At 39.4% G+C, this 20,040-nt stretch overlaps 1 pseudogene; it reads right to left on the bottom strand.

Moving 5' to 3' along the window:
* Positions 1–6,121: 6,121 nt before the first annotated feature.
* On the bottom strand, positions 6,122–6,686 carry LOC124889379 (annotated as a pseudogene).
* Positions 6,687–20,040: the final 13,354 nt, after the last annotated feature.

A 20,040-nucleotide genomic window follows, 5' to 3' on the forward strand; every position in this document is an offset into this window, starting at 1 on the left:
CCGAAACAAATGTTTAGATGAGAAGAAGTCAGAGAAAAAGTCAAAACAAGAAGGACAAGAAAGTCTCTTCCACTCCTCTAGAGGTTGAGGATGAGGAAGTGATGGGGACAACGATGCTCATTCAAGCTAAGATGATGACTGGCTGACTTACCAAATGGACACTTTGATCTTGATCGTGCAATCTAAGTCGCAATGAAGGACTATCACACTGAAATTGGTACTGAGACTATCCCTACCACTACCCTTTATCAAGCTAGTTTACAAGAGTTCTAGCTTTCCCAACCGGACAAACTTCTATGGAATCAAATTTCTTTCCCCTATTCTATTTATATGCGGTCCTAACCTTGCTATTCTTACTTCCACTAGCAAGAGAACTTCTACTCATAACATACCCCTAGGTATATAGTCTTACTTATTGATGCAAGCTACTTTAACTTCCAAAGGAGCGGGGCAACTTGAGTTAGATAAGAGGCAGGGATGTAATTTCAAAGAGGCTCGACCGGACCCAAGAATCGCACAAAAAACAGGCCCCACTGTGATACCTCTTTATTCATTCGTCACACATCTGGGGATAGTATATACCTTCTTTTATATGTCGATGATATTTTTCTCATAGGTAGTGATCTACAGGGAATACTTGTTATTCTTTCATTCTTGCATGCTCATGAAAATATGAAAGACGCCGGGCCTTCTCCATGACTTTCTTGGTATGGAAGTGTATCGGCAGGGACACACTCTTATCCTTCATCAACAGAAATATGCCCTAGATCTCTTGCCTCGTGTAGATATGCTTGATTCTCATCCTTTGGCCACTCCTCTAACTATGGAAAAGGGATGATTGAACTCTATCAAAGACCTCTGTAATGTCTTCGAGGATAGTAAGTCAATTTGATTTCTTCGTATTCGTGAACCTGGGATTAGCATTCGATGGTTTCATTCCATTGACCGCCTCGTAATGAGGAGTTTTAGATCACATGTCGAGTTGGAAATATCGACGCGTGCAGTAGGACAGAAATTTCTTCGTTGGGAGAGCTAATGCTAGAACTAACTAATAAAGAAAGGATGGTGACGGTGGCAAGTGTAGGCTTTGTTCGCCCTATTACTCCTTCTCCAAAAGTCATTTCCCAAAGGCAGAATTTCTCAGAAGCAGAATGCTTTGTAATTGAAGATGAAGATAAAGAGTCAGCGAAGGGAAAAAGATGTCAAAACCTACCATTTCATTTAGGCTTAGTTCCCCAGTATAGTTTCCAGGGAGAAAAGAGAGGGAATGAAAATGCTTTTTGATCTTCTTAGTTCACCGTCTATCTTTATCTGGGATTGGTTAATACTTATGCTTATGCTTATGGGCTCAGGAAGAGAGTCATTGGGTAGGGAGCACATTATAGTTAGGGATTGAGTGAGTGAAGGTGCCAAGGTCGGTCACTCTCAGAGGCCCGTACATACCTGTGTGGCTAGCCCAACCCATCTACCCAGAACTAAGCAACAGTGGAAAAGTCAGGAATATCAATAGGTAGCTCATTGAAGCTTAAACAGGCTTTTTCTTTGGCTTTTATACCTTTATTTGATGGAACTACACGAAAAAGAACAGTGCTAAAGAAGAAATCCACCCTGCCATAACCTAATCGTTTGGAATTCAACCTTTTAGTAGTGTATATAAACCAGAAGTAGTTATAGATGTAGACGATAAGTTATCGTCTTATCTTCATTTTATTTAAAGACCTTATAGGGGTGGTAATAAGAATTTAGATGACCTATGACTCCAGCATAAAAAAGAGCACATTAATCCTGGAGCTGTGGATGATTGAGAGAGCTAGCTCTAAGATCTTTTTTGTAGTTTCCCTTTAATAAATTATACTTATTGGTTTTTCTGAGAAATGATTTGGAGAAGGATAGTGAACCATCCTTCAATACAATCGTACTATATCTGTCTACCCCATCCTGCTAAGTAAGAAGGTAGCCTTCATTCAATAGAATACCATCCTAAAAGAGAATCAGTACTCGATAATACAATGACTCTATCCTTCAAAAAAAGTCCTCATCTTCTGGAGGCCAAGCCTTTCCTGAAGAAGCCATCAATCCCTTGAAGATATTGTCCATCTATTACGACTCCTTAAATCCTATGTCTATCCTTAATGAAAGTCCAAACAATAAGGCATCCTTGTCAACAATCATATGGTAGCGGTTCCTTCAAGTAAGAAAAAGGTACTCTTTCCCACGTTTGGTGATTTCCCTTCTGTGTAGACTGCCTATTAGGCTTTCAGTCTTAGTACTATGGTAGCTGACCAGAAGAAAATCCATCTTCGTGGGTAAGCTATCGAACAATCTACTTACCATCACTCTGACGGTTAGAAAAGTACAAGTCTCTCTACCTCTAACTCCACATATAGTTTCCTATATCCCTGTGGAGCCGAACCATCTACTTCTCTAAGACCTATTCCTAGGGATCCAGATCAATATCCCTGGAGTGGGAAGGAAATTACCCCGTCCATCGATCTAATGCTTGTCCATATATCTTTGTGACCATCAAAAGTGGCATAAGAACCACCGGGATTCTATTTCTTTGATCTATCTACATCGTTCGAGCCAAGTAGGTAGGCTCCATCTTATTCTATTTTTCCACTATCCAGGGTCGTATCGTACAGAACAAGGCCTTTTATTTCGGTGCTAGGTGAGGTTTGGAACCCTACCATCTATTCTATATGTATCTCAATTTCTTTGCACCTCTACTTGGAAACCTCTATACAACGCCCCTTATTTTGTTCTAGCCGCTAACAATCTAACGATTTTCTTCCATATAATAAGATATATGCCTTCATCCCACCGACAATATAAGCGGGTGTGAAAGCCCATCTGCACTTTCTAATGATCGGAAAGAAAGCGTTCTTCTCAAAGAAAAGCTTGAACAACGGATAACAGAACTTTATGCAACACTTGCACCTCACTCTTATAGTCTATCATTCTTCTTATGGTTAGGGGTAGCGAGACCTGAAAGAAGCGTTAAAGAATCAAAGGGAAAAAAGAACAAGAATTCTAGTTATCTCTACCTCACATCATCAATTTACCGCACAATATTTACAGTTCACTTCTTCATACTATCGATTAACAGAAGAGGGATATGGTTTAACCCTGGTCTACAGGCTCTCGATCTTTATCTATAGGGTGCTTTTAACTCTCCCTTTCCCCCTTTCTTTTGAATGCCAGGGATGGAAAATCAAAGATCATATCTTGATGCGTGTACCTTACTGCTATTTAAATGAAGATTAATTACCTACTGACCATGTTCGTTCTCTGTGTTGGGCAGCTTTACGCTATCAATAGAGGAAGTTGATATCCGAGATGGAAAAAGTTGGCTTCATCTAATTCTTGCTCTCATCTTGCGAAGAATGTTTTTAGTCCTTTATCCTATCTGTCTACTAAAAATGGCTTAGGAATAGGTCCCTGCCTAGCGGTTTTGGAATAGATCAATCCCTGCTTTGGTTATCTCCTTCCATTCTTATCTTACATGTGTATTTCTGATTCAATTGCATAAGCCCTAATTTAAACTTACACAACAATCCTTCCCTCACATCGGATTCACTTGTCCCACCCTCGCTTTCCCCTTGTACTATAATTTTCCAAGAATTCCGCCGATAAGATAGAACGCACTATATGCCTTTAAAATAAAAAGAAGGCTGGAAAAAAGAGAGAGCTCCTTTCTTTTCTAGCTTTGGCGAGAGTAATGAAAATCCTATCCTATACAAAGGCATATATAAAAAAAAGCACATTGCCTAGAATCCCAAGTTTCCTCCCCTCTCCTATGAGGCTGATCGCATCCACTTTTTGAGACTCTCGCCTTTGAGTATGGTAGCAGCTCAGACATAGACCAAATTAGGGGCCTAAATTCTTGAGTAGATTTCCTAAGGAAATGATCTTACTCCAAGATCTGACTCCCCCCGTGTAGAAGTTTGAGAAGGCCAAAAGTAAACAAAGAGCGGTAGAAGAGAATAAAGTGTTGCGCCCATTCTTTTTCTTCATATCTGGAGAAAATAGAAGGAGACGTACTGCAAGCCTAAGACTTTGATAGGTGTTGGTAGGAACTTCCTTGGAATATCCATCATCTTGGTCTAGAACTTATTGAGCTGTCCCTAATCGAAAGTTCCTATTTTACTGCCTCTTCTATCATCTCTGACTTCCTAAAAAATAGATTGGTGACCTAGATGGTCAGGGTCTTTCCTTATCTTAGCTGAGCATTATGTCCCTTCAACATTCCTATTAATCTTGCCTTTTCTTGGGCACCGTAGTGGACTGATTATCCTATATATAATTTCTACTCTAAAGATTAAGAGGATAGAGGGTCTCCCTTCCATAGATTCGATTGGGATTGATTCTCAGGATCGAGCCCTTATCAGAGGCGATCAAAGAATATGAATGAAGGTTTATACCTACCACTAACTAGCACTATGAATCCAATCCCATCTACATAGGTGTTCTTAGCCACAAGATAAGGGGGGTCTCTCTTACTATTAAGCCATCTTAAAATCTTCTTTCATTAATCCTTTCTGCATCAGGGCTGATAATTGGATAGAATCTCTAATAATAAAGAAAGAGGGCGTATATAACGAAAAAGCATCGAAGGGGTCGGATTACCCTGTGTTACTGAAGAGTCGTCTGACTTCTTATGACCAAATAAGAGAGGTTTTTACCACTTTCTCTTCTCTCCACCACTCTCGTACTGATCATCTTGCTACAATAAAGCAAGCTTAGGAATGAATCTAATGGAAATTTAGGTCTCTTTCTGCTTTTTAGATTATTCTTTCCTCCTTAGCAAAAGAGGGTAAAAATTTATGTGGGAGAAAAAATTCTAAAAGGAGAGAGGATTTTATCCACCAAGCAGAACAAAGTGCAACCCCTAAGAAATTGGGGGTTCTCGCTCATCTCTTGGGGGTCCATCTTATCTAAAAACTTTTACTCTTTGATTAGCATAGCTAAATTTAAATAGGATGAATTAGCCTCAGGAAAAGTAAGCCCCTTTCCTTGATTGAATTTGGCTTTACTGGACCCTGAATCAATCAAAAAGCTTATTGATTTGATTCATCCTATTTCATTTATTTGGGTGAGAGAGAGGTTGTGAGTTACCTGGGCTTCAAATTTTTCCGTTGGTTGATTGTCAAAATTGAAAAAAAAAATCGAGTCTACACCCACAAATACATAAGAAGAAAGGCGAGGGTCCTTTATTAAAAGGGGGAAAAGAGGGTTGGGGCTTTATTCTGGGGGGCCGCCTTGGGCATCTTTATAAAGTAGAGAATGACTTTATAAAATTCTCTCCAACCTTTTCTATCTATCTTTAGAAGTAGGGCGAGAGAAAGTCAATATGATATTTGAGTTGGTTTTTCCAATGAAATGTTGCATATTTCTTCTTTCTTATTTGGAAGGCTCAGTCCCACACCCTGACTTCAATGATAGGAACAACCTCCACACTCCAGCACTCCACTGAACAACAGTTCTTCACCTTACTATATTTAGAATAGTGGTCGATCCTTTGGGAGTTACATTCGTAACTTAATGTAATGTTATATTCACGCGGAGATATTCTATCTTTCAAAGAGTACTACCCTATACATAGTCTACGTATGGGCAGCATACTTTATTGGAGATATACACAGGCGGTAGAGGGGTCCCCCACTTTGATTCCCGCCCCATTAGCATCTACAATCAAAGATAAGGGATTAGTCTGTTAGGTCTTTTTGATCCAGAGCTGGCTAGTAATGGACCTACTTACCTCGCTTGTAGACCTGCTGTGGAGCTAACCCTTGTTCTATTGGTTTGGTGGTTGCTACCAATATGATTTCTTTATACCTATCAAAGGACCTCAAGATGCTAATCCACAAAAAAGCATACTTAAAATTTGGAAGAATTCATATACGAAACGAGGGCAACCCGTGTAAATAAATTGGTTTTTGACACGTGCAAAGTCATTATTTCATGGTAACTTGGACAACAACTATTGATGTTTATCCCGCATATCACTAGGAAGATCGGGATCTTTACAAAGGTCTTTATAAAGCTTTCATCTCAATTCATATTTAGCCTAGCCGTGAGCAATCTGTATTTGTGATCTCGTATATTTTGTTTCTCCAATATCTTACTGAGTTTCCCCCTCATCTTTTTGCAAAAAGCTGCCCACGGTGGTAAATTCTCATCTTGTGTGTTGGCCAAAGTTACAATAGAAACATTGAACCCTTGAATATGTTCTAAGATCTCAAAATGATCTTCCAGTTTGGGGGATAATTTGCAAAATTTTGTTTCCATCAAGAATTGAATTGACCTTTCCTCTATTTCGAGCGGAGTATCTAAAGAGACATTACTGTGGATATTTTAACCAAAAAATATGATATTCCATGCCCTCGGAGAGTGCTTTTTCGTGCTAGGTCACTGGCATATCCTTTTTTGTCTTTATTTAACCCCAAGAATGGATTGGATCGAAACGACATTCCTGTTGAAGCCCTTTGTGTATGTATTAATTTCTAACCGTATGGAATCTCCATATCCAATTTTCCATTTTTGATAGAAGGTGCTATCTTTGGTACAACTATTAATTTACATAATCCAGAAACATCCATAACGCTGGCGTAATTCGGTTTGAGCAATGGATCCTGACGTGATACATCCTCGTAATGAAAATAGAGTAGAAACATGAATTAATCCATAATGAGTATTAGATGGAAGTTCTCTTTAAGAAGACTGCCAACTCCTATCCCGAAGATACAAAGCGCTCGGTCCTCTTCTCTTGTGTTGAAGTGCAGTGCAGTGTTGTGAGGTTTTTCCTCATAGAAAAAGTGGGATATTGGGATAAAAAAAGGCAGAATTTACACAATTACTTTTTTGACGAAAGATATCATAGTCCTTTATGGTACATTCAACCCGCTGAAATGGAAGGCTTTGCACTTGTGGAACGTAAATTCATGGGATACTCATCGAGTAGACCCAAATAGAAAGCTCCTTCTTTACTTTTCTTCTATGGAGTCAATTCGATGAATACTAGCCAAATCATCCTTAACGGTGACCGATAACAAAATAGTATCAAGTTTTGTGTGCTCTAAAGCTAGTCAAGAGATTTTACTCTGGATACGAGTCGAGTCGTCTCAATTATTGAGTTCTCCTAACTAGCCAAAAGGGGACTTCTACTTACGTCATTTCTTTTGGGAAGAGGAAAATGAAAGGGAAGGCATCTGAAGCGGCCTTTTCTTCTTATCTTGAGGTTGGGTACACTGATTCTCCCACAGGTTATCTATTCGGGTCGATTGGCGTGTCTTACCTTTTTCTATCTCTTCGGTCCCTGCTTATGGGTGCCTTATCTATCAGTTAACTAGAGAGACTCTTGCATTATTCTATCTCTTGATGTTCGATTCCTAAATTGTATAGGTGTTGGGATCATAGACTCTGACTACTCTTTGGGGTACGACCAAGCCTAACTCTGGACAGCTTCTTGCATGCTCAGAGGAAGTCTAACTGACAAGCCTAATTGGTCTTGCACACTAGCACACTTACCTAAGCATCCGCCTTTGTATATATCTCCACTGCTAGATTTAAAGAAAGGAAGTACTCTTAGATTGAAGAAGTTCATTATTGTGATTTCAGATCCTTTTTTTAGATTACCTTATGAAACCTCCTCCCAACTCACCTTATTTGTCTTTTATATCTACCTCAAAGGATACTGGATCCCTGGAGTAGGTTGGCCATCAAACATTTTTGACTCTCTAGTGTTATGAATATGGTGTGGGATGGGGGGTCCTCACACTTGATAGCTGGCCACTTTCAAGTCAATTCATTAGTTTGGACTTATTATTTGAGATTTTTGAGGATTCAAGATTGTATCAGAAGGAAAGAGTTAAGAATGACTGACTGACCAAGTCAAGTTGTCACTTTCATCCACATCTATATATAGTTAAGAGTGCGACTGAGTAAGCAATCTTCTTTCTATGTAGTCTATGTAGTAAGATCAATTCATTATATCGCTGCGCTGCACTGATTACGCGTCCGTTGATTGAACACATTTTGGGTTAATAGATAATAGAGATTGGCTTGGTCTTCAGTCTAACCTACTCTTTTGAGAAAGAAAGCTTTGCATTCCAAGTATGATGCCATACCATAGCTTTCAGAGTAAGAGAGAGTCTAAACAACCACACTAGTACTATAGCCTTTTTCTAACTGCCTTCATGCCTTGGCAGGCTTGGGAGTTTATTGATGTAAGCTAAAACTTTGGAGTTTATGCAAATGACCCATCTTCAAAGTAAGCTGCTTACTTAAGGAATCCATAATCTGAGGTTTAGCTAGAATTTCATATAGTGAAGAGGAAAGGACGAAGTCATTGCAAAGGAGGAAGAAATTGACCATTTCCGCTGCCTGCCTAAAGGCTGATTTGTAGTTCTTAGGTTCTCTGTAAGTAGAGTGATTGCAAAAACCTACGTATGTTAATTTAACGTAATAATAATAAAAGGTTTGAGTAGTGATATACTATCCTCTGCAGCTGTAGCTACGTGGAAGCCAGCTGCTTAAAGACTAGCCCCCTAACCATTCCGCTATTCCTTCCCTAAAGCAATGGAATCTGCTCTGACCCACAACCCCTTGCCAGATTGACAGTGAATGAATCCTTTTTAGACAAGTCCTTTCCTCGCTACGACCTACACGAACTTAATTTACTTGGAACTGAATGTACTGAAACAACAAAGGCCCGACTCTTGTTGGAGGGCAAACACTACATACAGCCATAAAAAGAGATCCTCGACTGCGACTGCTTTCATTGTAGTGAGTTTAGCGGGTCCTCTCTTCCCTGTTATGCCTTTGAAATCCCAATGAGCTTCGGGTGCCATTATAAAATTAGAATAGATCTTCATTGAGTGTCCTTTATTCCTGGGGGTTATGGAATTTCTTAGAAAGTGTGAATGAAGAATCAGTAGGAATTGTTTGAACTAGAGGAAAGAAAGCCAGTACCAGTTCATTAATGAATGGAAAACAGCTATGGGATGCGGTTACACCATTGGTGGACCTATGACCCCCAATCACTGCCTATTAGCTCCCCGATCTAAACCTATGGGCCTCAACCGAAATCTCTTAGAAAAGAAAGGAATCTCTTGAGAAAATTCCTTCTGAAGTTCAAAATTCAGAAGACTAAGGCAATTAAGTTAGAGGAGAGCTAGTACAAAAAAACTATCTTAGAGTCTCTTCACTTCTTAAGTTCTCGGGACCTACCAAATCCTCTTATGAAATTCATAGTCCCCTTCTTCATCCTTCTTTTTAACCCGTCTACCTAAGAGGTATGTGCGAGCCTCTCTTGAATGATCAGTTAGGAAGATGCTGAGATTACTATTGAGATAGGATTACTAGCCCTACTTAAGACAGACTTTATGATTTCATCAACTCTTACTAGCCTTCCCCCGAACACGAAGAAGTCAGAGTTGTTGCTTTCAACTTAATCAAAGCAGGAGACCTTTCTCAGTCAATACTGACTACAAAGAACTAAAGGAAAATAGTCTAACTCAATCACAGAGTTGTAATCTTCCTATTAACGATTGTGATAGCTTTTATAGGATATGTACTACCTTGGGGTCGAATGAGCTTTTAGGGAGCTACAGTAATTAAAAGCTTAGCTAGTGCCATACCTGTAGTAGGAGATACCATAGTGACTTGGCTTTGGAGTGGGTTCTCCGTGGACAATTGCACCTTAAATCATTTTTTTAGTCTTCATCATTTACTCCCCTTTATTTTAGTAGGCACCAGTCTTCTTCATCTGGCCACATATCATCAATATGGATCCAATAATCCATTGGGTGTACATTCAGAGATGGATAAAATTGCTTCTTACCCTTATTTTTATGTAAAGGATATAGTAGGTTGGGTAGCTTTTGCTTCTTTTTTTTTCAATTTGGATCTTTGATGCTCCTAATGTTTTGGGGCATCCCGACAATTATTACATGCTAATCTGATGTCCACCCCACCTCATATTGTTCCAGAATGGTATTTCCTACCGATCCATGCCATCCTTTATAGTATAGCTGACAAATTGGGAGGTGTAGCCGTAATAGCACCAGTTGTTATATGTCTGTTGTCTTTACCCTTTTTTAAAATTATGTATGTACGTAGTTAAAGTTTTCGCCCGATTCACCAAGGAATATTTTGGTTTCTTTTGGCGGATTTCTTTCTACTAGGTTGGATAGGATGTCAACCTGTGGAGGCATGCTTTGTTACTATTGGACAAATTTCTCCTTTAGTTTTCTTCTTGTTCTTTGCCATAACGCCCATTCTGGGATAAGTTGGGAAAGGAATTCCCAATTTTTACACGGATGAGACTGATCACACCTGCTTAGTGAGAAATTCGGACACCAATCATTTACGAGTGAGTATTACACCAAGAATTTACAAGTGGATCGAGCAATGAAGGGAGAGGAATTAGAAAAGAAAGAAAGAGATGGATTTTGAATTAGAGTAAGGGCACACTAAGACATTCCTTTTTGTGCTTTCGATCTGCTTACTTTGAATAAAGAGATAAAAAAGAATAGATAGGCGGAAAGTCTTTACACAAGACCATGGAGTGAGAGAGAGAGCCTTCGCTTACCTGTTTAACCGTACACTCCTACCGTACCTATATAGCCTTTCCTTCAGTTATATCCAGTTTCAGTTCTCCTTCCAACTACCGATGGGAGAAGGATTTTTTCTTACATCCAGTGCTACATCTAGAGGTCCATTATCCTAGGTCATTTTATATCTCTAGTCTGAGTCTGAGTTCCGTTCGACAAGCCAGTTCTGTTAGATCACTTACACTCCCCTTAGTGTCCAGTAGCTCTCTCTTTTTCTTAACTTAACCTTAGGCAAGCAAAAGACATAGGCTTAAAATTCAAGTCTTGGTATATTCATCCCAGATTACTCTTTCTGATGCTGCTGTTATAGCTAAAACTTATACAGACAACACTGGAGGTGCGTGCTCAATTGGGGAGCTACCAATAAAACGTCTTTTTCAAAAATAAAGGATTGGTACCCTTGTCCCTCAGAGCACCACCCTTTAAGCAGAACCAAATTCTTTTACCGCAAGTGACAACCATTTTGGTACCTTACTATATGTTTGGCTTTCATTTCCTCTTCTCTCATATTTTTCCACCTTTTTGATGGTGAAGGAAGAAATTCTGACAATAATGGCGATAATGGAAACAAAGCATGCGGCAAGGCCTCCAAATCCAAGAACCCAATCGGGAATCTTCATTCCTCTTTTATGGATATGAATGGAACTGCTGTCCCGCGTAAGCCTTTGGAAGCAAACAATCATAAAAAGGAAAAATAGAGAAGTAGTCTAAGTAGAGCTAAGGTAAAAATATGGGCAGTCCTATGTATTCGATCTAGTGCTCTCACTTTCCCCTAAATGAAGCGTGATGGATCATTGCGACTGTGCATTGACTATCGCGCACTAAACAAGATAACTATGAAGAAGAAATACCCTATTCCCTTGATCGCTGACTTGTTCGATAGATTGGGGAAGGCCAAGTTCTTCACAAAGGTGTATCTGCGCAAAGGATATTACCAAGTGCGCATAGCCAAAGGAGATGAGCCCAAGACCACGTGCGTAAGAAGGTATGGAGCGTTCGAGTGGCTCGTGATGCCGTTCAGTAAGGCACCAGCCATGTTTTGCACTCTTATGAATAAGATTTTCCAATGATACCTTGATGAGTCCGTGGTGGTATACTTGGATGACATAGTCATTTATAGTAATACCCCGGAGGAGCACGTTGAGCCTCTACGTAAAATCTTCTAACTACTCAATCTTACATCAAAAAAGAGAAGTACTCGTTCATTAAGGAGGAGGTAGACTTCTTGGGGCAAGTCATAAGCCAAATCAATTTGGTCGAGGCCAAGGAATCTTCCTTAAGAGAGTGGGAGGTTCCTACTTCTATGACCAAGTTGCGGTCATTTCTGGGGCTAGTGAATGATTATCATCGATTTATTTAGAAAGGGGTATTTTGCCATTGCTTCACCCAAAGAAGAACCATCCTTGGGAGTGGACGGAGAGCTGCCAAAGAGCCTTTGAAGAGTTGAAGGCCGCCTCTATGTTCCTAAATAGGGGAACTTAAGGGACACTCTTCTAAAAGGAATGTCATGATACAAATTGGTCTGGTCATTCGAGGCAACAAGGAATGCGAGCGCTCTTGGAGTCGGCATATTATTGGCTGAAAATAAGGGATGAGATCGAAGGCTACGTGCGGACTTGTCTTATTTGCCAACAAGACAAAGTGGTGAACAAGGAGCCCGATGGACTTTTGGAACCTCTACAAGTGGTGGAGTGACCATGGGATACTGTCACGATGGACTTCATCACGGCACTACCATTGTGCGGTCCCATTATGGTGGTGGTTGATAGATTCTTAAAGTATGCAACCTTCATTCCCACATCACCGGATTGCAAGGCCAAAGAAGCATCTCCTTTCTTCCTTAAGAACGTGGTAAAGTTTGGGGACTACCACGTACTATCATAAGTGACTGAGACCCATGCTTCATGGGTCAATTTTGGACAAAGCTCTTTCCACTCTTGATTTCAAAGTTGCACTTCTCCACGAGTTTCCACTCGGCCGGGTAATGCCATACTTGAGTCTTACTTGAGGCACTTTGTAAGTACAAACTAGTGGGACTGGGATAGGCTTCTTGATATGGCATAATTATCCTATAACTTGCAAAGGAGGGAAGCTACGGGCGTACACCATTCGAATTAGCAACACCGCTCGCTCATACTTAGAGAAGACTGCATAGAAGATGATGAGGTTCATGGATAAGAAATCAAGGACTTGTCGGTAGATCAGCTAGCTCGCACTCTTGTCTTTCATTGATATTTTTTGTCCCTCGCTCTATGAGGATGCGCGCCTATCCAGAACGTGCAAAGTAAAATAGTGGTAGATCAACTGGATAGTATGGCAAGAATTCAAGCCCAATTATTGTATTTTGTAAAAAAGGGTCTCCCTCCAACCCTAGTGAACATTGAAATATCTGTCTTACATTCATTGGTGAAGGTACTCCTAATAGGTTAAAGACCATATCAACGGATATTCCCTCTTGTAAATAAGGCATATCTTTTCTAGGCAAAATTTGAGAAATGATACCCTTATTTCCGTGTCTTCCGGCTACTTTATTGCCTACTTTGGTTTCACCTTTCTGTGAAATATATACATAAATTGTTTCGGTATTCTAACAAGAACCACCCATTTTATGGATCAACCTCACATCAATAACCAGCCCCTCTGCCACCTATAGGTAATTTGTGACAAGTTTCTTTTAAAGTAGATACCGAAATACCAAGTATACCTCGTAACAATCTATCTTCCGGGGCATACAATGATTCTTTCATGGCCTGGGGTTTAAATTTCCCTACTAAAATATCACCCGTCTCTTCCCAAGATCCCAGCATCACAATTCCATTTTTGTCTAAATTGCGGAGTAAATGGGCTTCTAAATGCGGTAATTCATTAGTGACTTTTTCAGGGCCTTGACTTGCCACATAAGTATGAATTTCATATATCAGTATGTGAAAAGAAGTATAAATATCTTCATATACTAAACGCTCGCTAATAAGTACTGCATCTTCAGAATAGTAACCCTCCCATGCATATAAGCTACTAATACATTTTTCCCCAAAGTAAGTTCGCCACCAACCGTTGCAGCACCATCGGCTAAAATTTTTACCTTTTTAATGCATTTACCCCAAGTAACCGGGAGTTTTTGATGCATATAAGTTTTTTTATTGGAACGTTGATATATAACTAATGGAATTCTAAGAATATCTCCATTACCTGCTAAAAGAATCTTGTTAGTATTGGTATAAATGACCCTTCCCTCGCATCTGGCTATAGAAAGAGCCCCCTAATCTATAGCTGCTTGTCATTCCAACCCAGTTCCAACAATTCATTTCTCGGAGCGAGAAAGAGGAACTACTTGACAATGCATATTAGGACTCATTAAAGCTCGATTCGCATCATTATGTTCGATAAAGGGAATGAGGAAAGCTCCAATAAAAAAATATTAGAAAGGAAAAATACTTTGAAGATTAACCTGTTCCCATGCAATAGTCAAGAATTCTTGACTGTATCGAGCTGGAACAGCCTGTTCTTCCTGAATATCCTCATTTAAGGCAAAAGAATTTCCTGCCGCTACCATATAGTATTCATCTCTACCTGGTGATAAATAAGCATCCGTACCCTACTTGACCTCTCAAAAATTTCATAAAAAGGGATTTCTAGATACCCCCAATAACCAAACCTCACATGAATTTCTAAGGATCCAATAAGTCCAACATTGATTCCTTCAGATGTGTCAATTGGGAAAATACGTCCGTAGTGACTAGGATGGATATCTCGTATTCTAAAACTAGGAGTGCGACCTGTCAGTCCTCCACGGCCCAAATAACAACATTTTCTCCAATGACCTATTTGTGTTAATGGATTAGTTCGACCAAAACTTGAGGTAATGCGTGTAAACGGAAACAGGATTCATAAGTAGTTGTTAATGGAGTTGAGGTTATCAAATTCTGAGGTGTCGGTATCAATTTATGACGAATTGCTCCACATATAGTCCTTTGAACCACATTTTCTAAACAAACCAGAGCCAATCTGAATTGATCTTATAAAAGATCTACTACAGAAAGAATACATTTATTTTTCAAATGATACATATCATCAAGTGCACCCATTCCAAATTTCAGCCCAATCAAATGATCGGTGGATACCAATATATGTCGTGGTAACAAAAATGTATTATTCTAGGGTATATGAAAATTCAGTCTTCAGTTTATATTTCATCAACCAATCCTTCCTAATTCACATCTTTGTTCAAAGAATTTCTTTTGTAATTCGTGGTCTAATTAGACAACATCTTGCTTTGAACATAGGAGTTGCTAAGAGTCAAATTCGAGAAAAAAAGCCAATTGTATGGGAAATCCTTCAAGAAGTTATGCAGGGACATCCTGTATTGCTGAATAGAGCACCCATTCTGCATAGATTAGGCATACAGGCATTCCATCCCATTTTAGTGGAGGGGCGCTCTATTTGTTTACATCCATTAGTTTGCAACAGATTTAATGCCGATTTTGATGGAGATCAAATAGCTGTTCATGTACCTTTATACATAGAGGCTCAAGTAAAGGCCCGTTTACTGATGTTTTCTCATATGAATATTTTGTCTCCGGCTATTGGGGATCCCATTTTTGTACCAACACAAGATATGCTTATTAAACTCTATATATTTTCGAGCAGAAATCACCGAGGTATTTGTGTAAATAGATATAATCCATGTAATCGCAGAAATTATCAAAATGAAAAATGAAGTGACAATAGTTACTATAAGTATACGAAAGAACCCTTTTTTTTGAATTCCTTTGATGAAATTAGGGCTTATTGGCAAAAACAAATCAATTTAGATAGTCCTTTGTTGCTCCGGTGGCTACTAGATCAAAGCGTTATTGCTTCAAGAAAAACTCCCATCGAAGTTCACTATGAATCTTTAGGTACTTTTTATGAGATTTATGGACACTATCTAATAGTAAGAAGTCTAAAAAAACAAATCCTTTTTATATACATTGGCACCACCATTGGTCATATTGCTCTTTATCGAGAAATTGAAAAAGCTATACAGGGGTTTTCTCGAGCCTATTTATATAGTACTTAATGTAATTCTATGATACCGTGGGACTTTGGGGCTCTCCGGTTCAGCTATGTACATAGTTCCAGAATTTATACGCGAATCAAGATCGACAAAAAGAAGTTTTACAATCACCGACTCAAACCCATTGTCGAATTCTATCAGCAGAATAAGGAGGTACTTATCGCAGAACGGACCAATCTGGTCCTTCAGAATAAAGCGATAGACAGAACTACCATGAAATGAATTATTAGTATATTAATAGAGCACTTTGGAATGGCATATACATCACATATCCTAGATCAAATAAAAACTCTAGGGTTCCAACAACCTACTGTTACATCTATTTCATTAGGAATTGATGACCTTTTAACAATACCTTCTAAGGGAAGGCTCGTTCATGATGCTGAACAACAAAGTTTGATTTTGAAAAAAACACCATCATTATGGTAATGTACACGCGTTAGATAAATTATTTCAATCTATTGAAATATGGTATGCTACAAGTGAATATTTGCGACATGAAATGAATCTGAATTATAGGATGACTGACCTTTTAATCCAGTTCATTTAATGTCTTTCACGGGAGCTAGAGGAAATGCACCTCAAGTACATCAATTAGTAGGTATGAGAGGATTAATGTCATATCCACAAGGACATATGATTGATTTACCTATTCAAAGAAATTTGCGCGAAGGACTCTCTTTAAAAGAATACATCATTTCTTGCTACGGAGCTCGTAAAAGTATTATGGATGCTGCTGTATGAACATCAGATGTTGGATATCTCACTCGCAGACTTGTTGAATTAGTTCAACACATTGTTGTACGTCGAACGGATTGCGGCACCACCCAGGGTATTTCTATTAGTCCTCGGAATGGGATAATGCTGAAAAGGATTTTTAGTCAAACATTAATTTGGACATGTATTAGCAGATGATATATACATGGGTTCGCGATGTATTTCCACTAGAAATAAAGACATTGGAATTGGACTTGTAAATTGATTCATAACCTTTTGGGCACAACCAATATCTATTTGAACTCCCTTTACTTATACGAGTATATTTTGGATTTGTCTATTATGTTATGGCCGGTGTCCTACTCATGGCGACCTGGTTGAGTTGGGGGAAGCTGTCTTTGATAAGAATAATGTTTGGGTTGATACAAAAGCATTCGTAGTGAAATAATACGCTAGACAGGATAAAAGAATACTGGAATAGCAAAATAGATATCTTAAAAGAGAGGTTAAGCATTTAAGAAAAATAATAGCTAACAAAGGTTTGAGTCTAAACTCTTCAGAGACTCTATCTAATAAAGAGACTACATCTAATAAAGAGACTACATCTTCACAGGATCAGAGTTAATCTTCACCTACTTTATACCACTATCCACCGAAGAAAGAGAAAAAGAAGTGTGGAAGAGGCGATGCGACGATACTCACCTCAGCCTCTCTGGCGGCATTAGTTACCAGATTCATGCAGTGACAGCCTTATGATAAGAAAGTCCTTTATTTTTATTGTTAAAATAGGCATCCACTCTCTCTCTTACTTTCTTTCATTTAGTTAGGCGTGGTAAAGGATTTTTCTCGAAAGAGACTCTTCACCTACTCAATTGGAATGAATCTTACCCTTACTTATCTCTTTACTCAAACAAGTCCCTCTCGGAGGTTCCATAAGATTCACTTTTTTGAGAGATATAGACACTTAAGTTGGGAATGGAAGTAAGGCACCTATTGAGATGAGATTTTTGCACTTCTTGCTTTCCCTGAGACGGGAGCCAGGCACATTAGTGTAGGTTGTCTCTTGACTGTCAATGAATGCTGCTTCTTTTCCCAAATCTAGAAACTAAGACTTGGATTTACTAATCCTACCTCTCTCTCTTATCATAAGAGTTGAGAATCCACTTCTTTTATCAATGGTAATAGCTTAGCCGGCTTGTGCTACTCCTTTCTCTTTATCCCTTGTCCGCTGCTCTACTTTAAGCCAAAACAAGGCCAGACGCAGAACTAAAACTCAATCTATCTGCTATGGACTATTTTCTAAAGTTCAATTGATCGAAACCCTTCTTTTATTTGATTCCACTTCTTACGGCCGAAAGCCACTCCTTCTCTAAGGCAGCTTTCCCATCTCTTCTTAAGAGGTTAGAGGAGGGTCTAGACAAAGAGCTGGTAAGAACGTTACCTAGACGTAGCCTTTCCATATAGGAATTCTTCCGTAGGAAAGGGTTTTATTAATTCTTTTATGGCAGGTTGAACCTAACGAGCAAAATGAAATGGGGCGAGTATTATGAAGCTACATCTTCCTATTATGATATTTGTCTTTTCCACTTGAGATAGCTCTTATGGGGGCATCCGAGCATAGGGATCAATTCATATAGGGCTTTTCCTCATTCTTTCTATAGGAAGGTCAACCTTTTACTTAAGCGTCAAGGGACTTTGCTTCTTCTTAACGACCAGATAACTATAGAGATTCAAAAGACTCCAACGAAAAGCTAATTGGACTAAGACTTTTCTATAGATTAGGCTCCTCCCACTTCTAACTGCTAAGCTAATTCTACTGCCAAGCTAGAAGAGCTTCTCACTTGGGTTACTAAAGACCAAGAGTCTGGAATTGCTGTGTCATTCTAAAAGATGTGAAATATCTTTTTAGCAGCTATAACACGAGTGAAAAAATATACCCACTAGAACAGCAAATGGTAAGTCCGTCTCTGGTGGTTTACCCAAGGAAGTCAGAAAGGAATGGACAGCATTGTAAAGAACGCGAGCCGGGAGGGATTCTCGCATTTTCTTCTCGTCGAGGCCAAACTAAACCAAAGATTGTAGCCAGACAGCCACCACTGCATTCCTATATTTTACGGCCTTTATCGACTACAACCGATCGATAGAAGGCATCTCTGATCTCCCGACTCACCACTGAACGGCTTTGGATTTCTTTTTTTACTCGACCAATGAGGACTTAAAAGAGAGCTTCCTGGATCGCTAACCACTTCTTGACAACAAAAGGGGGGTGGGGCACACCCTCACTTACATTACACTCTCTTTTGAATGTGCACCTGACAAGCAAAGGTTCTCGGGACTGGTTTTATGGCTACCAAGCAATCAATCCTCTGCATTCCCACTAAAGCACTTTAGGGTGTATTTTCGCACTAAGATATAGAATGTTAAAAGCACGCATAGACATAATAATGCTAAGGGATGGTGCACATAGCTCTTTCTACTATGAATTCTAGTCCATTATACCTATTCTCTATTCACATTGCAAAGAGCGTATAAGGTGTTTCTAATCTTTCTTCTTCAGTGCCAGGCATAAATAAGAGCTAGCAATAAGAGAAACATCTTGGAGCTAGAGTATACGTTGAGATAGCTTTTCCATATCAGACCGCGTTGGTCTTAGAGTTACAGTCAAGCTCATCTCTAGGTGAAGTTTTTTTTTGTTCTTTGGTCATTTCTAGTAACCTGGTAGATCTACTGAACCTTTTCTAGAAGGGAGATTCGAAGGGTTGCAAAACTGGTAACCTAAGCCTAGAATTTGATCTAGGGCCCCCTCAAGTTTAGGGGCACTCAAAAGCGTCGTTGTCAATGGTGCAATCTATGGTGCCTCCAAGGCATCCAGCCGATCCTTACCCTTCAAAGTGAGAAAAAGTACACCACACTTTTTGATCAGCTTTGCTCACGAATTAACATTCGACGAATCCTACATTTATTTGGGAAGGTTTTGATTCCTTGCTCAGCTTGGATCGTGTAAGCTCAATGCCTATTGGTTTACCCAGCATTGCCACTCTTCTTACTATGTTGTGGGACCGCGAAGATAAGCCACCACTGGAACTTTTTTTTCTCTTGCTCTGCTCGCTTCCACCTATCTTCTTCCCACTATAGTGAAAGATCATTCACCATAGCAGGAACCTTACTGACCTTCTTGGGCAGTACCTGATTTTTAGCTGGGGATCCCTTCCTGCTTATCCACCCACTGTAAACGATTACTAAAGGACTTGGAATACAAATGAGATCAAAAAGGCCATCATTGGGTAAAACGATGAATAGCTTCAGTTAGAGCAAAGCCCAAAATAGCATAACCAAATAATTTCTTTACTAATGATGGATTTTGCACCACGGAATGAATCGAGGAACTAAGGACGTTTCCAATACCGATAGCAGCTCCGCTAAAGCAATTGTAGCAGCTCCTTCACCTATTGATTTTGCACTGTCTAACATCTCGACTTGAGAATTCTCCTCACACTTTTTCCATCATAATTTTCTTTTCGAGAACACTTGCCTCATCAATTCTTCCCCTCGTTCCTTTTATCTTGGACATTGAGATGTTCATGCAAAGCATAGGCATCACATGCAGTACACTGAGCACTAACCCAATCTCGAAAAATAAATAGAAGTACAAGT

This window comes from Capsicum annuum, chromosome 12 (assembly GCF_002878395.1).
Source record: "Capsicum annuum cultivar UCD-10X-F1 chromosome 12, UCD10Xv1.1, whole genome shotgun sequence".
In the NCBI taxonomy this organism is placed as follows: Eukaryota; Viridiplantae; Streptophyta; class Magnoliopsida; order Solanales; family Solanaceae; genus Capsicum; species Capsicum annuum.